Consider the following 16,362-nt stretch of genomic DNA (forward strand, 5'->3'; position numbering starts at 1 on the left):
ATAGGGGAAGAAAGGGATAAAGAAAGGGGGGGTAATCAGAAGGGGGAATGAAGCATGAGAGACTATGGACTCTGAGAAACAAACTGAGGACTTCAGAGGGGAGGGGGGTGGGGGAATGGGATAGACTGGTGATGGGTAGTAAGGAGGGCACGTATTGCATGGTGCACTGGGTGTTATACGCAACTAATGAATCATCGAACTTTTCATCAGAAACCAGGGATGTACTGTATGGTGACTAACATAATATAATAAAAAAACATTAAAAAAAAAAAAAGCATCTGCCTTCGGCTCAGGTCATGATCCCAGGGTCCTGGGATCGAGTCCCGCCTCCAGCTCCCTGCTCAACGGGGAGTCTCCTTCTCCCTTACCCTTTGTGATCTCTCTTGCTTTCCCTGTCTCTCAAATAAATAAATAAAATCTAAAAAGAAAAAAAGACAAAGAAAGAAAAAAACCTCCCTTTTCCTCACATTTTCTCCAATATTTGGTGTTTTCAGGTTCCTTTTTTTTTTCTTTTTTGCCAATCTGCTGAGTTTGAAACAATCTGTCTTTGTCATTTTAATCTGTATTCCCCTCATCACAGAGCAAGGGGAAGGGATGCATTTCTTCCAAATGTTTCTTATTGAGTCAGGCACCCTATTTCATGACTGACGTTCATATCCTTTGCTCAGGTTTCTAGGGACTACTTATCTTTGATTAATTTGGAAGACTTTTTAATATGCCCTTAATAGGAATTATAAGTATTAAAATCTATAATCTTAGAATGTAGGGTTTTAAAAATATTATGGGGTGTCCGTAAACAAAGAGAAGAGTTTTCATAGAAGAATTTTAATTTAATCTAATCTAATTCGTTAATCTTCTTCAGATTTGCACTTTTCATGTTTAAAACATTTCCTCTCATGGCATCATAAATATATCCTCTTTCATTTTTGTCTAAGAATTTCGGGGTGCCTGGGTGGTTCTGTCTGCGTTGGGCTCAGGTCATGATCCCAGGGTCCTGGGATCAAGCCCGCCTTGGGGCTCCCTGCTCAGCGGGGAGTCTGCTTCTCCCTCTCCCTCTGCCTGCTGCTCTCCCTGCTTGTGCTCTCTCTCTCTCACTGTCAAATAAATAAATAAAATCTTTAAATAAAAGAATCTTAAAGCTTTGCTTCCTGATTTGAACAGCTGAAGTTTATTTTTGTCTATGTACATCTTTATCTGTTTCCTTTCACAGGCAAGCCTGTCCTCTTCCCTTTGGTGTGCAAGACCACCTCTTATCCACTCCCCATGTCTATGTGGGTCTGTTTCAGAGACCTTCAGCTTACCACCAGAACACTACTTTGAGTATGATCGCTTTAAAATAAGTGCATCCCTAACTAGGTGTGTGTTGCTTATTATTCTTTCTCTTAATCACCTGGGCTGTTTTGGGCCCTGACTCTTTAAGATGCAAGAACTAGTACCATATGAACTGACTAGCTCTGTGTGTGGGGGGGGGTTGAGATTTTAATGAAAATTTTAGATTAGTTTTGGTATAATTGATCTCTTTAGGAAAATAAATCTTCTCATCTATGTAATATATCTCCACCTATGTAAGTCCTTTTCTGTGTCCTTTCAATACTATTGTACAATAATCTCCACTCAGATCATCCATTTCTTAGATTTATTCTTCGATACCTGGTGGGTATTGGGCATGGAATCCTTGAACGATTGTATTTTCTGATGGGTCATGCTGGTATTTAACCACACAATTAAATACATGTATTGATATTTGAATTTTGACCTTGTGCCGGTCAAGTTTCCAAAATTTTTTACACTCTCAAAAAACTGAAATTGCCTGTAATCATGGTAATTTTTCATTGCAGTAATATGGTTCATATTTCTTTTACTTGTATAATGTGCTGTCTAGGATCTAGAGACAGTAATAAGGAACCTCATTGTCTTATTCTGCACTTTGAAAGGAATATTCCTGATACTTTCTCATCAAACATTATTTTTCTTTGAAGTGTTTGTAGATAAGTTTATCAAATTAAGAAAGTTCCTTTTGTTTCCATAAAGCTCAAGGAATGCTGATAATACTTGCGGAAATTCAATTATCGTTCCTGGCCTGGTATCAGGCACAAAATGAATGTGGTCCATTGTCCATCAATGGAATGATAAATAGTAACAATATAAATGTCTAAATGTTCATACTTTTTATAGATGACATATTTGCTAATTGCTCTTCTGTGGGCTAATATTTGGGATTTAGTTGTGGAAGAATGTAACATTTTCTATAAAAACAGTCTCTTTGGGTTTAGAATAGTCTCTTTTGAGCATCATCACTGATGTCTAGCTTAAGATCCCTAGATAAATGAAACTCTATCTCTTATTTCATAAAAGCAATGCTGAGAGCTCAAAATGCGGAAAATTATCTATTAGAAAATTCTCACAAAAAGTATGAAACTAGCATACTATATACTAAGTTCTGTTTTCAAATCTCTTATTCTAACAGCATCTCAGAAATAACTTGAGGGTTCAAGAGGCCTATCAAAGTAATGTACACATTTCTAGATTAATTTGCTCGAAATGAGTATATTTTTCAATAACTTTGTTGACAGGTCCAAAAATATTTACAAGGCTTTATTTTGTTTGGACTTTACTACTAATCACACTCACTTCTCTAAGGATGGAAAATGACATAGTTTTAGCTAAATATAACTGAAACTGGAAAATGATAGAGTAATTTAAAAACTTTCAAGAATGCAGTATAAACTCTTTGAAGGAAAATGAGAAAAAGAGAGAGAGACTGGATTCCTGGAAATATACTGGGGTATTCCACAGATTCAAAGAAATAACTAAATGATTAAGGCACCTTGAAGTGTCTCAAGAATTAGAACCAGACACACATTACTATTTTCTCTCATTCTCGTCTCTTCCATTCATCTATCATCTGTCTCATCTCTGCTTCTCTCTCTGAGCCTTTCACCGGGATAGTGGAGAACTTTCTCCAGTGATGGAGAACACAGATGTCCCATATAATGTCAGAGAGGTTCCCCAAGACCACCCTCAGTTTCAATAATTCACTAGTAGAGGGCTCACAGGACTGAGGAAAGTCATTATACTCGTGGTTATAGTTTATCACAGAGAAAGGATATAGATTAAGAGGCGCATAGGGTGAGAACCAACACATACTAGGCACGGAGTTTCCAGTTCTGTCCCCGCGGAATGGCGTGATTGGAGAGCACAGATTACTCTTAGTGACAATATGTAGCAACATGTACATAATACTGCTCACCCAAGCTTCGTTATCCAGAGTTTTTATTAGGAGTTGGCTATGTAGACAGGCTGATCACTCACGTCAATCATCTTAGTCTCTAACCCCTCTAGAGCTTGGCCCACATGGCCCAAGGCCTTCCACCAAAAATTACATTGTTAGCATAGAATATCTGTCCTGGCTCAAGACCTTTAGGTAAACAAAGACACTCTTATCAATCAGGACACTCCAAGGGTTTCGAGATTGCCTCCTTGGAGCTGGGGGCAAATGGGCTAACCTTTCTGTAGGCAAGGTTAGCCCTTTACTGCACATCCTGAGTCATGGCGTCATATCTTTATCAACCCAGGAAGAAAGACCTGTATGCTCTGCTAGTTGCAGCAAAACAAACCCCAGGAAAGAATTCTGATCGGTCCAGCGTGGGCCACATGCCGCACTCTGTGCCAGCCACTCTGGTTTCAGGGAATGGGGAATATGATCCTCCCAGTTTGTGCCACGTGTTTCACTCTGAAGTCAGGAGCTGGACCAGTTACCAGAACAATCTCAAGTTTGTCAATGAAAATAACTACAACAACTATTACCACAACATTCTTGAATATTAAAAAGGGAAAAAGGCATAAAGTATAATCTGGTTCTTCTTTTTGTTTTTTTTTTTAAGATTTTATTTATTTATCTGAGAGAGAGAGAGAGAGATAGTGAGAGAGGGCACGAGCGGGAGGTGGGAAGAGGGAAAGGGAGAAGAGGGTTCCTTGTTGAGAAGAGAGCCTGAGAGGACCCTGGGATCATGACCTGAACTGAAGGCAGATGCTCAACTGACTGAGCCACCCAGGAGCCCCTGGTTCTTCTTATTTTAGATTAAGTTTTGTTTGCTCAATCCAGGGGTCCATAGATGTAAGGCAAGTAGCTGTTCTGTTAAGTTAGTTAATTGTCTGTGTGAGATCAGACATATCCAGTCAATTCTTTCATATTTGTGTTATCAGCAGGAGAAAATATGTCAAAACAGCCAAGTGATGGAGATTTTTATTTTTTCACAGTTTTTGCCACTCTGACAATAATTCAGACTCTTTTCAAAATTTTTGTTTTGTGTTCTCTAATTTCTGCTTGAGATATCGTTACTTGTGGTTAGAACTAAAATTCCAGTTTGATTATTATAACTCAAAAAGTATTACGAGTTTTAAAACAACAGGAAATTATTAGAAATTTGGATTTTAAAAAATGTCACATTTTTCATCGCAATCATTTAAGTTATTACCCGATGGTTTAATTCTGTACTTACTAATGCTTTTAGAGAGAATAAATCTTAATATGGAAAACTCTGGGTACTGAGTACCAAAAAGTTATAACAAACTGAAAAGAAATATGTCCTTAAAAGCATTCTCTTAAACCCATTTCCTGTAAACAAAATGACCCCAGATATTCCTTGAAGTGATTATCCAACTAAACACTGGTAACAGAGGTTCCTGAGATTTTTTAAAAAATTTATTTCTGACTCCAAAAGAAGTGTCCTAGATTTAATAGGGTATCCTAGGACATAGGTCTGTGGCACCTGTGATTTTAGCTGAGTTCATTAAGAAACTAGACTCAAAGTAAATATTAGTATATAAATAAAACTACCTATCAGGGTAATGTACTTGGCTGACTGCAGACTAAAAAATAATAACAATAATTATTATAATAATAAATCACCTAGCCTCACAATAATCCAACTTTCACATACTTATTTTACAAATGCGAAAGACGTCGGTCAAAGACCAGCATGCATGCGGCCCCAGGGCCATAGGTAACAACTGGCAATGGAGAGATTCAAATTCAAGGCTCACTCCAGAGCTCTGCCCTTCATCAGGTAACCTGAGGAAGACAAGGTCACCTCAGGAAATCATCATCAGTCTCAGGCTCCCCCTCAATACTGGTTTTTACTACCCTCAAGTCAGGGCTTTCAGGGGTCAAGCTGATTTTTCCTATGATCACCCATCTGCCATGATTGTCCGTGGGTTCCAACCCTCACGCCTCTAAGCAAGTGGGTCTGTGGAGAAGGTGGAGAGGAGGAAGGAAAGAACATTGTTATCTCTGGAGGGGGACAGTATAATCTTGTCCTACCATTCTTTAAGACTCAGTTCCAATCTTACCTTCTCCCCAAGCCTTCCCGATATCTCAGAGTAGGACTTGTCGACCACCTTGCCAAAGATCTGCCAGGTTCTTGTTGGCAGACAGCTGGAGTCTCTCCATCCTGGCTCCCAAGGCCTGTGAATGCTGAGCTTCATCTATCCCCCGACTAGGCAGCCCCCTGTCAGGACAGTCACGACGCAAGAGACAAACATTATCTATGGCCACGGCTTCATTTAGACCTTGTTAGCGGTAAAGACAGTCCTGATAACATTTTTTAAACCATCTAGTTATTTGTACATTTTCAAGAAGTTGTATGTTTATTTTTCTTGGTGGCTTAAGTTCAATTGTTGCTATTTATCTTGAAGTAAGACTAAATATTTTTAAATTTGGAATGACAAGCTGATACGGCCCAAATTCTTTCGCCTCGCCAAATTCCAATTTTTTTTTATAAGGATGCAGTTCGCAAATTTATTTTGGAAAGGCCAGTTGCCCCAGAAAGTCATTCTCAAGCTAAGTGGATTTATAAAGCCTATATTTTTTTAGGCTGTTAATCATTTTTCCAATTCTGTAATGCTCATAACATATTAAAAAAAAAAAAAAAACAGAAAAAGTAAGCAGGCCCAAGACATGCCGAAAATAAAAACTTAAGGTTTCAAGTCTTTATAGATAATCTCTCCTCTCATTGGTGTTTTGAAAAGTTTTAATTTGAGAAGGAAAAATAATTCTATCACCAGTGATAGCTTGAGTTCATGCAGGGACTTTTTCGTAAAGTGCTCAAATTAACTTTTCATTTAGTTTCAAGGTAAGTAAGTAAAATAAATAGATGACAATAATAACATTAGCGTGTTTCTCCGACACTCCCTGTGTGTCAGACACTTGACACCTATCATCTCATTTAATCCCCACAGAAAAGCAATTTTAATTACCTACTTACAAAGAAAGAAACTGAAATTTGGAGAAAGGGAGTAACTGGTGAAAAGGACACAGAGATGATTAAGATTGAAAGACAGGTTGTGTATCTCTAAGCTTAAGTACTGTGCTGTGGCCATTCTACCGACAGGGGTTATGTGGTCAGGGCTGCCATGGGGAGTGCAGCCTGGAGCAAATCCTCCCCACCTCCCCACCTGACCTCACACCATCGAAGGCTAAGGGTCACCAGCCTGTTACCCATCTGTTTCATGTCCATCCAGGAGAGAAGTAGAGATGTGTTGCTTTTCATGTAAACGTTTCTTCGGATCCTAGATTCACCTATGATAGCAATAAAACTACACTCATTATTTTAGTTTAAGTAATTAGAATTAGAACTTCTTTTCCAGGACATGACTGGAGCATGAAACCGTTGTATCTTAAGGCCAAAACTGACTCACTCGTAGCAAGGATTATGCACTGCTCCATACCCCATTTAACATTTTCTTAATTTGGTCTACATAGAATCGTGGAATTTAGAGTTTTTTAAAAAAGACCTGTGAGATTCATTCTGTTGATTCCAGTAGAAGTGGTCCAACGGGTTAAGAATTTACTATAACTTTTAGAAGATGTTTTCCCACTAGATTTCAATTGGGTTACTTTATCGTGATCTCTACCACCAATGTCATTCTTGACATATACACACACTTCCCATCGGCAATCAGATTTTCGCCACATGCACATCCACTCAATAATTGTTTATTTCTACCCCAGACAAAAATCACCCCATACATTAAGTTCATGGCACACACGTCCCAGGTTTTCCCAAGTTTGTGCATTTCTCTGGCTTCTGGCATGAGATGCGCTCAGGTGAAATCTTTCCCCCAAGTGTAATCTTGTAAATGAGTGGGAGAATTATCAGCTTCATCTCTAAACACCAGTTTTATGGTTCAGGCTTGCAGACACCAGCTGCTCCCTAAATACAAGTTTGTTGAAATGTTGGAAGCCACCAGTAAATATCCAAATCTATTGTTTCCAAAATATCTTTGGAATGTAACATGTTTTTAGTTTAATAATAATTAAGTAGACTCTTGGACTCAATACCATGTTTGAAGAAAGACTTAAGTAGTGATAACAGGTATCATACACCCACAACACAGCCCCACACCCTGAGTTGTCTTTGATGTCGTCAGGTTCAGAGGCATTTAATCGCGGAGAGCTCTTCGAGGCAGAAAGGTGCATTGCTGGTCATTCACGCTTCCCAAGCAGAAGATCTCATTTCTGGCCTTCGGTTCCTTCCTGCACACCTCTGGGATCTCCTTCAGGATTCCCAGGGTTCTTCTGCTGCTCTACGCATGTGGAATGGGGAAAGGGCTACACGCTTCCCATCAGAAGCAGCTCTGGCTGGAGAGGGAGCTAGAAATGGCCCCGAGATAGGTAGATATCTGCCCACCTCTCGCCCAGGGCACAGATCCAGGAGAAGCAAAACCACGGGTCCAGAAGGGGCCTTACCTAAAACTGCATCTGTACTTCACTTTACGAGGGAAAAAGGAAAGATTCTAGGCCAGGTCCTCAGCTGCAGATCCAGCGAAGTCCAAATCTCTGGGTTTCCGGTCCAGGATGCCATCACTTAAAACAGTGGCCCCCAAATTGGGGTCCTCATAGCTCTTAAGAACTCCCAGAGGGAGCAGTGGAACCCCTACAGTCTTTTCCTATAGTTGGAAACGCCTATGAAACCCCACATTGATCAAGGAAGCCACATAGTGTACTTAATAAATGCAGTGGGGGTATTTTTCAATTAATGATATTCACGGGGAGTCAGAAGCAGATAATTAAAGTGGCCTTTGAACTAGAGCATATAACACGGCTGAAGAGCCCGTGGACAACGTGAGCTTGCACGCACATAGTTCACATGGCCACGCGGGGGGGATACGCCTGTGTATGGCCCAGCTTCACGGAGTATCAGTAACCATTCACCCTGCAGGTCTCCCCCACCCCCTTTGGGAAAAATGCCTGCGTTGGACTGAGGTCATGGGCCCTCTGATTTCCAGAAAATGAACTCAGCAGAAGTCAACAGAAAGGGAGGGGAGGCAAAAGAAGAGACAAAGAGAGAACACACAAAGGAAGGTCTAAGAATTAGTCAAGCACCTACTTGTTTCTCTTTAGCCCTATGACCCCCGACCTCACCTGATCATACACCAAGATTCAATTGCAAAGTGAAGAGATTTGCTCTGGGGACTGGCTGCAATGGTTTCCCTACGGGCAAATAAGGGAAGAAAAAAGACACCAGTTGTTCTTTTTCAAAAGGGATAAATGCAAACAGGGAAGTCTCCAGTAACCCCCAGATAGCCAGGTCTATGTGGGGTTCAGCTTTGCGGATTGCCAGAAGAGAGGTGAACGGGGAAATGGGGCACAGGATCGGGATGTTTGCTGCTAGGTCTTTCTCTACGGTATCCACAAATGTGATCTCTTGTGCTCAGCCTGCGCTCTGACTCAGGGACTGCTGCACGAGCGGGGTCCTCGCGCTGACTCGGGCCTCACTCCCAGCGCCACTGGCTCTCCTGCGTGGCCCCATCCGGTTGGCATGGCGCTCCGGAGCAGATGGCACGATAGCATCCTGCCAGGAAAATAGTATGTGTCTCGTGTTAGCAGTTTAGAGGGAGACTCACCATCCCCGAATTCCAGCTGAGAAGTTTGGATCCTATCGTTCTATGCCTGGGGGGGAGAAATGTGGCTACTCTCTGTGCATCTTTTTATTTTTCGAGGATTTATTCATGAGCAGGAAAAAAACCCACGACTTTCACAGGAAGTGAAGATTAAAAATAATTGATGCTTAAAACTTCAGCGTTAGAATTTAATTTTCCAGATAACTTTTCTCACTGCCAAAGAACCCCCCTTTTCAAAGGAAATATTATTCAGAGCCTCAGTTAGATAGCAAAAATAAACAGCCAGGGCGGTTTGTGGAGGGGTGCTGGGCGGAAGGAGAAGGATGTTTCCTCATCCTCCCTCTTTCAGCCTTCTGGGGCTTGGAAAAACACCTTTTTTTTTTTTTAAGATTTTATTTATTTATTTGAGAGAGAGTTAAAGAGAGAGCACAAGCAGGGGCAGAGGGAGAGGGAGAAGCAGGCTCCCTGCTGAGCAGGGACCCGGATGTGGGGCTTGATCCCAGGACCCTGAGATCAGGACCTGAGCTGAAGGCAGACACTTCACCGGCTGAGCCACCCAGGAGCCCCAAAGAACACCTTTTAAAAGCCACTAAAAGGCACCGATCCCTGTCCTGAAATGTCCCCTTTAAGGGGACAACCTGAAAATGTCCCGTTTAAGGCTACCCATTTGTATTCTTATCAAGCATTTATACCTAGTGTGAAAAATGCATAGATTGGCTTGTAGATATTACATAAATAATTAGTTCTTGAGCTGGGTCAGGTGCTCCCATGGAGGTCGGAAGTAGGGAAGAGCATTGTGTGGTGCCCATTCCCTGTGAGCAGGTGCAGCCCGAAGTTCAGTTCTTACAGCATTAACTGAGCCCCTAATATTGCAATAAACCTGAGACATACACAGCCGAAGCCCAGCAGAGCATTATTTAGCTGACAGCGTAGCCCTAGCTTCTAGGTCAGTCCAGGGCCTCACAGAACAATGAAATGAAGAGCCAGATGCCCTGTCATATGACGGTTTCCCCCAACTCCAAGGCTCTTCTTACCAACCCTGAACTGAGTGTACACCTTATGCCCCAGAGGTTACCCACTGAGTTCAGAAGCAGCCCACAAACGCACCTGGTTTGGCTCTCACAGAGTATGATACGACATGATACGTAAAATGAAGTATGCATATAAACTAAAATGTACATACAAACGAAAGCATACATATGAAATATGTATATATAAAATAACATGCATATATAAAATAATATGCATATCTAATATATGTATAATACGTATATGGATAATGTGTGTATATATACATATATATCCAATATTTTTTCAATCTAGAGATTCTGTCTTTAAAATTATAGATAATGTACCATCAGGACCCCCTTTCTCACGTGCAAATGGTAGATGGAGGCGTGGCTTCTCCTCCAGTCTCGGGTTTGACTCCCCAAGGCTGTTTCACTCCCTGCTTTTGGAAAGACTAGATGAAATAATATGTGTAAATAACATCAAAATGTTCCCAGCACACAGTAGGTGTGCAATAAATGGTAGCTATGATCATTTATTTACTTGCCTGGTCAGATGAGGCGTTTTGAGTTTTCACCCCTGTTTTACATACAGAGTCTTGTTAAAAACTACTGGAGAATCTACGTTACCTGCGTAATAAACACAATATATGGTTGGGGTATGTTTAGTTCAATTAACATTCCATAGAGGAAAGCAGAACATAAGGGGACACAACGGCAAGGAGGTAGGGAGGGGGTATAAACTCTTAGAAACTGGGAAGAAAACTCACTTTGGGCTCAACTTGGACCCCTCTTCCCAGGGTCCCTTCCCCTCCCACTATGGCCTTACCACCACCCAGCCGATCTGTTGCAGCTTCCTTCCTCCTCCCCCTAAGAGCATTAAGTGTCTTCATGGCGTCTCAAAACGGTCAATCAGCTCACCCCACACGTCTTTAGGTGTCTGCATTCTCATCGTGGTAAAGTCTGGGAAAGAGGACAGAAGACCGATGCCCCCACTGGAGTTGTCTTTGCTAAGATATCAGGTGTCATGTTGCAGTGTTAAGGTCTAAAGAGGACAAGGAAAGAAAGCAAGCTACTGAACAGTACTGCAAACGTTTATGTTTCCATCTTTCTTTCCCAATAGGTGGTTGAGTCTGAATTATTTTTATAGCCCCAAATCTACTTTAGTGCTATCCCAGGGCATACACTCACGTAGATGTTGGTGTGATTGAGCAAATACAATTTGGGGGCCACTGGGCGCCTTTTTTTTTTTAAAGCACAGAGGTATACCATACTGGCCACTCTGTGTCAGCTCCCTCCTCTAGACCCCCTTCCCCTGTTTCATCTGTAATGGCTGGAATAACCCTGACTCTCATCCCTTCTCTGTCTGTGTATTTTCACTCATGTTTGATGGTCTCATTCCATTCGTCCCTCTCTCTCTTAAGATTTTATTTATTTATTTGACAGAAAGAGAGAGAGCACAAGCAGGGGGAGGGGCACAAGGAGAAGGAGAAGCAGGCTCTCCGCTGAGCAGGGAGCCCAATGCGGGGCTTGACCTCAGGACCCTGGGATCATGACCTGAGCCAAAAGTAGATGCTTAACTGACTGAACCACCCAGGGGCCCCTCTCATTCCATTTCTTGGTTTTAAACACCATCTATCGGTTCTTGACTCGCAAAGTTCTCTCTAGACCTTGCCTCTCCACTGAGCTCCAGACTCGAATCCAACAGCCTACTGGTCACTTTTACTTAGATCTTAAATATGTATCTTAAATTTTCTGTGGCCAAATCAGATCTCATGGTTTCCCCACCCCTCAAACTTCCATTCTCACTCTTCTTAGTCTGTGACAGCGTACTCGGTATACTTAGTGTGACTAAGTGTGACTCTAGCCCCAGACTAGTATTCCTGACTGTTTTCTTTCCCCAACCAAAGAATCCTTCTGTTTCCATCACCACTTCTTCTGACTCTCTTGCTATAACCCTGGTCCATCACGCTCCCTTTGTTTGCCTCCTACCTGGTCTCCCTGCCGCTACTTCCTTAATTCTAGAATCCATTCTCCACATGGCAGAGTGATCTTTAAGCAATGTAAGTAAGACCATGTCACTCCCCATTTTAAAAATCTCCCTCAACTTTTTACTGCATTTACTATGAAATCCAAACTTCATCCTGGTTTTTCTGGTCCTACACAGTGCCTACCTCATCTCATGCTATTCTCCTCCTTTTTCGCTAGGATCCAGCCACCATAATTGTTTCTGTGTTCTTTAGACACAACAAGTTTACTTCTACCTGAAAGTCCTACAACCTGCTTGGAATGTCCCCATGCTTTCACACCAGCTCTTTTATATAATCCAGGTTTCAGCTGAAATACCACACCCTCAGAGACAATTTCCCGGTCACGTAAATAATACACCCCACCTCCCAGCAAATATCTATCTTAGCACTCAAGGTTTTTTCTTTTGAATTACCGAACTCTTACTGCTGTCTGAGATTTCCTTGTTCTTTTTTTGCATGCTTATTTATTTCACATCCTTCCCTTTTAGAATATGAGTTTCCTATTCTATAGGCTCCTAGCCCATCTTATTAACCAGTGTGTCCTCACAGCCCAGTACAATGCCGGTCCCAGAACAGGTGGCCTGTTGAATGAATACTCTGCATATCATCATCACATTGATTCTAAGCGAAAGACAATACCAATGGTAGAGGCAACACAAGCTCTTACCCTGCTTTTCACAGTCTGCTTGAGCTTGGGCAAGGTACTTGATTTTTTCAGACCATAAAGTGGGATATTAGGAAAGAGGCTGAATCTAGCACCTTTGATGAGTTTAGAAAGGAAAGAGCAGAAATTGAAGACAAGGGACTGGAATGTTGGGAAGGAGAAAGGTGGGAGAAGTAAGGTCTGATACCTTAGGAAGGAACTGTTTGGTGTATAGGTGATGGAAATGTCCTGTGAAAATGAAAGTCATTATAGCGTAAGGAATGGTAGAACCTGCAGTTATGGTAGGAGATAGAATATACCCCTGATAATTTGGAAATGCTTTTTGTGACCCTCTGTCTTCCATCAGGATGGACTACCCTTACCTACCACACCAGTGAAGTGGAACGTAATGACCTAACCCACAACAAGCATCAAAAAATCATGTATTGTCTGTATCAGTTGTCTTGAGAGTTGGGAAATGGCCCCACGGGGTGAATAGCAACAGAGTATTAGAACTCTTATGAATATTGATTTTTGTCTCATTATTTTTTATTACAATTTTTGTCTATGTTTAATGCGCACATTAGAGTAACGGATGTAAAACACATATAAGAACATATACCCAAAGCAAGACTACATACAATTGCAGCTCTTTCTTTTGCCTTCCTGATAAAGTTTTTGGTCAAAGTTGTAGTTATGACTAGTTTTGATGATGCATATATAACTTAATAGTCCACCTTACATTTAAATCATATTTTTAAATGTATGGATAATGTTTCTACAACCAGATGATGCGTTCATTAAGAAGAGAGCTCATGTCAGGGCTCCTGGGTGGCTCAATTGGTTAAGCGTCTGACTCTTGGTTTCAGCTCAGGTCTTGATCTCAGGATCGTGAGATCGAGCCCCGCATTGGGCTCTGCACTGGGCATGGAGTCTGCTTAAGATTCTCTCTCTCCCTCTGCCCCTTCTGCCCTGCTTTCACTCTCTCTCTCAATGTATATATAAAAAGAGAGAGCTCATGTGTCACACATCCACCATCAGTCTCTGTTTTCCACAGAGACCAGCAGAGTGTCTTCCAGAGAGACCTCCGGCATTCCAGAAGTTCTGGTTGACTGATGGATGGAGAATAAACAAATCCCTCTGAGATCACACTGTGAGAGGGAGAAATAGAGCAAGAGAGTTTGTTCTCTACCATCTTCCTTCAAGAAAAGTGGAGGAGTGCCCTTTCTTATGTTGGAGTTTGGATATGCTTCACTCTTTCCAAAATCTCATTAGGAAATTATGTAATTTTGGTCTTTTAAACTGAAGAAAAACAAGAATGAGTCCCGGAGGAACTAAAATGTTTGCCAGCTATAAAATCATCATCATCATTATCATCACCACCATATGCATATGTGTGCATGTATATATGTTTGTTTTATACAATACGTATATCCTTTCTTCTGTATACATCTTATATGTCTCATATATGTACATATATGCACATTCATATATGTGTATATAATATACCATCTCTCCCGCATCTAAGACATACACATATATTACACACACACACACACATACACACAACACACGACTGTCTGTTCAAATACCTTTCAGAGTAACAATGATGCATAATTTTCCAAGTCAACATAAAAGGCATATGTGATGTCACTATAGCTTTGATATTAGAAAAGATTCTATTAAAGCTTTTCACCCACATTCATCTGTGCTTCAGGTATTGCTAATTTAATTGCTAAAAATGTAAATATAAATTAATGAATACTTTTTCTGATCATCGTTTTATGGATTGGAAAAAATGGTAAGCATTTCTTTCGCACATCTATAATTATTTAATGATATCTACATAAAGGCTTTTAATTATATGGGAATAGTAATAATAATTATAAAGGCCCGCACTCAGCCGATAAAAATATATATTGCTCAAGAAAAATTATGATGTCCATTAAAAATGAATTATTTCTGCCAGTGGATGGCTCACATGACATTTTTCAACAATTAAAACATATGCAGTGTTCCATTTTTATACTTATCGAAGAAAAAATTGCTGGTTTGTGAAATCCAAAATTTTTTGTTGTTTTTCATTCCTTTAACCCCTCTTAAGACTCCTATTTTCTTATTCTGTTGGTGCCAAGGATGTGCCTTGGCACTCTAAAGAGACTCGTACAAAGAAATATTGGAGTTGATTTTGCGTGTTGAAATTTAGTTTCAAGTTGATCTCATGGAATAGTGGAATCGAGTGTTCCTACCTTCGTGTGTATGTCAGTGTGTGCTTACAAGCAGCCAAACTATAGCTACCTGTGGAAGAAGTCTTGTCACATCCTTTTTCTCTTAACCAAAATCGTGACATCCTAGATTCCTATAATGTTCATATATATTCACCAATATTTGTAAAATCAAGATGAGACAAAAATCTAATATTTGCGCATGTGATAACTTCTAAAATAGTGGTTTTTTCCTGATATATAACTTGAGCTAAAATTACACTAAATAATTCAACAGAGGAAACCATTATCTTTTAAAAAGGACTCAAAATTGAGAATTTAGTGTCCTGAGGTGAAGCTGGCAGCTAACCGAACGACATTAAAGACATCATTGCGATGCCAATAGCAGAGTCTTCCTACCATTTCTTTTTTTGTGAAAACTTAAAAAGGAACCATTTATTTATTTATTTATTTTTACAAAAGCATTCACCTTTTTTGGCTTAATACAAAGAAATAATACTGAAATAACCTCCTGAAATGAGAATATTTCTATACTGCATTTCAAAATTTGGGTTCGAAGAGTGGGGGGATGAAGAAATTAGGCTGGTCAATGCGATTAGTGTTTCAAAAATAAAAAGAGAGAGAGAGAGAGAGTCCAATTAGAAGTATCCTGGGGTTATTAGCGATAACAGTGCTCATATCCAATTAAGATGAAACCCATTTTACCAGCTTAATGTGCCACCGCTGGCAGTGTGGGTTTATTACTTTTATCAGACTTGAGAACTGAAACTTGAAATGATACGTATGCTGGGTACCAAAGAGACACTGTTAAGACTGCGAGAGATAACTGGAATAAAATGAGATGCCTCAAAAGTTGTTGATTAACAAGTATTGTGGATTTGGGGCAGGGGAAGCAATGGGTCACTTGGTGCTTGCAAGGACAAGGCTCCCTGGGCTGTGCCCTGGGATTCTGAAGGCGAGAGGGTACTTGGATGTCCAAAAATGCAGTAAGAGGGCCTATTCATATAAGACAAGACAGCCTTCGAAATCCATGATGTCCCTTTTCCATAAAAATTCGAGAGAACAAAAGCAACTGTTCAGGATGAATGTCAGGTTTCTTGTTTTCCTTTCCAGATTAAAGGATATAATAACTAATGATTGGTATTAATAATTAATAAGAAAATCTCTTCTATTATCCTCAAGCTTTCCAAGACAGGCTACACAACAGTAGAACTTATTTTTTGTTAATTAAGTTTTATTCCTTTATGTTTTTAAACAACAGCATGAACCTTTCAAAAACATTATCTTTACATTTCTATACCACCCATCTGAGTACCACGGAATGATTAAAAGCAAACACATACATACACAATAAAGCTTCCCACTTAGCGGCAATAAAATCACTGTTGCATTGCTTCAATAGACATCTCCTTGACTAATGAAATTCTTGTCACTCATTTCTGAAGCTGGGGGGGGAGGCTTTATTGTGCAGGCATCGTGTTCTGGTTGCTTGTCTTTGGTAAAATATTCTGTGCACGGCCAGGAATGTGTCATGAAATTGTTGGTGAGATGGC

The 16,362-nt window shown here is 40.5% G+C and overlaps 1 protein-coding gene across 18 annotated transcripts in view; it reads right to left on the minus strand.

Annotated features, from left to right (window-relative positions):
- The window catches only part of LOC123790808 (uncharacterized), a 274,206-nt gene that overhangs the window by 29,575 nt on the left and 228,269 nt on the right, over positions 1–16,362 (minus strand). For 16 of the 18 annotated variants that reach the window (XM_087856663.1, XM_087856691.1, XM_087856690.1 and 13 more), the window contains 5 exons: positions 10,833–10,956; positions 10,460–10,541; positions 7,751–8,855; positions 6,500–6,580; positions 5,353–5,510 (listed from right to left, as the gene is read on the minus strand). The gene's annotated coding sequence lies outside the window, so the exon portion shown is untranslated. Of the gene's footprint in view, positions 1–3,858; positions 5,250–5,352; positions 5,511–6,499; positions 6,581–7,750; positions 8,856–10,459; positions 10,542–10,832; positions 10,957–16,362 lie in introns of those variants that run through there. The other 2 variants (XM_087856664.1, XM_087856676.1) reach the window with 2 other exon arrangements.

Source organism: Ursus americanus, chromosome 28 (assembly GCF_024610735.1).
Source record: "Ursus americanus isolate L20-20 chromosome 28, mUrsAme1.1.p, whole genome shotgun sequence".
NCBI lineage: Eukaryota > Metazoa > Chordata > Mammalia > Carnivora > Ursidae > Ursus > Ursus americanus.